The sequence below is a fragment of the Arachis ipaensis genome, chromosome B01 (genome assembly GCF_000816755.2).
Source record: "Arachis ipaensis cultivar K30076 chromosome B01, Araip1.1, whole genome shotgun sequence".
Classification (NCBI taxonomy): domain Eukaryota; kingdom Viridiplantae; phylum Streptophyta; class Magnoliopsida; order Fabales; family Fabaceae; genus Arachis; species Arachis ipaensis.
This window is the reverse complement of record NC_029785.2, coordinates 102,018,996-102,020,539: the sequence shown is the minus strand read 5'-3', so window position 1 is coordinate 102,020,539 and position 1,544 is coordinate 102,018,996. Positions and strand designations below refer to the sequence as shown.

Sequence of the window (1,544 nt, the reverse complement as noted above, 5' to 3'; positions counted from 1 at the left end):
TGTCTAGAATCCGTTACTTGAATGAAACTAGATCTCGTGGAATCATATTGAATATTTGATGATACATTCCGTACCTTGCTAAAAAACCGATCCTTGTTTACCAACCACACATTGTCTAACCAAATCCAATTCTCTCTCGATATGCTCCTCAAAAAATCCGATTCGTGCGGATTCTTCCCCCAACTAACGAAGAGATCTTGGCGGAATTGCCACCTATGAAATTGAGCACAATTTTGCAAAGAAATAGCCCGCTTGTTTCTCAAGAAGAGATGGGAAACATGCTCAATATCATTTGATTGAGCAGTTGACCCAGCCCCTTGTTGTTTGAAGAAAACCTCCACTTCAATTGGTATTTTTTCACGAAAAGCAAACATGAGATAATAAATCCAGTCTTTCACTAAGATTTCGAATAGCTGTCCCGAATTCAAGTTGATTATGTTTCGCCTCTTCCTCGGAGAAAGACGATCAAAAAATTCCCAATCATGGTCCTTGCGGATCGGATCCTCCATATAATATACAAAAAGAAACTCCAGATATTTGATATCTTTTTCTTTGAATGAGATCTCAATTCCAGCGACGGTTTCATTAGATATCTTACAACTAGAATCTCTCTTTTTTCCGATCCAGTTCCTCCACCACCGCGAACCCCAGTTAGATTCAGGCATGATACACTTTTTAGTTATTGGGAGAACCCGAGTACTCTCTTTCGGATCCAGGAAAGAGCTCTCAGAGATCTTTTTTCTTTTTGGAAGATACAGGAGCGGAACAATAAACCTATTGATATTGGCAGAATCTTTTGAGTCTTCCAATGTATCATTTCTGAGTCCAATGGAATTCATAGGTATAGGAAGAAGCCCTGTCAAATAGAGATCTTTTCTTTCGACCATCTTTCGATTGTTAATACGATATATAAGGACCGCTACTACAAAGAGTACTACATCCTTGATCGTGAAATATCGATTGCTTGTTGAACCCTGTGAATTGCGTGAAAGTAGGATACTCTAAATTCATGACTCCAAGAGTTTTATAAAACTCTCTTGATGGAAACAAATGTGAATAAAAGATCCCGCTGAATTGAATTGGGTCCATGAATCTAAGAAATAGCAAGAATTCTTGATCTCTCTCAATATCTCTCTCAATTCAAAAATCCAAGATTTGAATTGATGTCCTTTCATCGAATCCTCCTAAATTGCATTGATTTATCTGAAAGATTTCACTTCAATTGGAATTTGGTTATTCACCATGTACGAGGATCCCTGCTAAGCATCCATGGCTGAATGGTTAAAGCGCCCAACTCATAATTGGCGAATTCGTAGGTTCAATTCCTACTGGATGCACGCCAATGGGACCCTCCCTCAAATAAGTCTATCGGATTTTTGTTCAAGAATGAAATCTTATTGGAACTGTCCAGTTCATCCTTCGGAACCATATCCCATCCCGGATCTGATGAAATAGGATGAATTGAGACAGTATTTTGTAAATACATAATTATCTTGAATATATTAACCATTTCTTTACTTTCCGATCGCCCGGAAAGAACAAAA

At 38.1% G+C, this 1,544-nt stretch overlaps 1 non-coding gene across 1 annotated transcript; it reads left to right on the top strand.

Annotated features, from left to right (window-relative positions):
* TRNAM-CAU lies at window positions 1,264–1,337 on the top strand. Its single transcript has one exon. It is a non-coding gene; the product is annotated as a tRNA-Met (tRNA).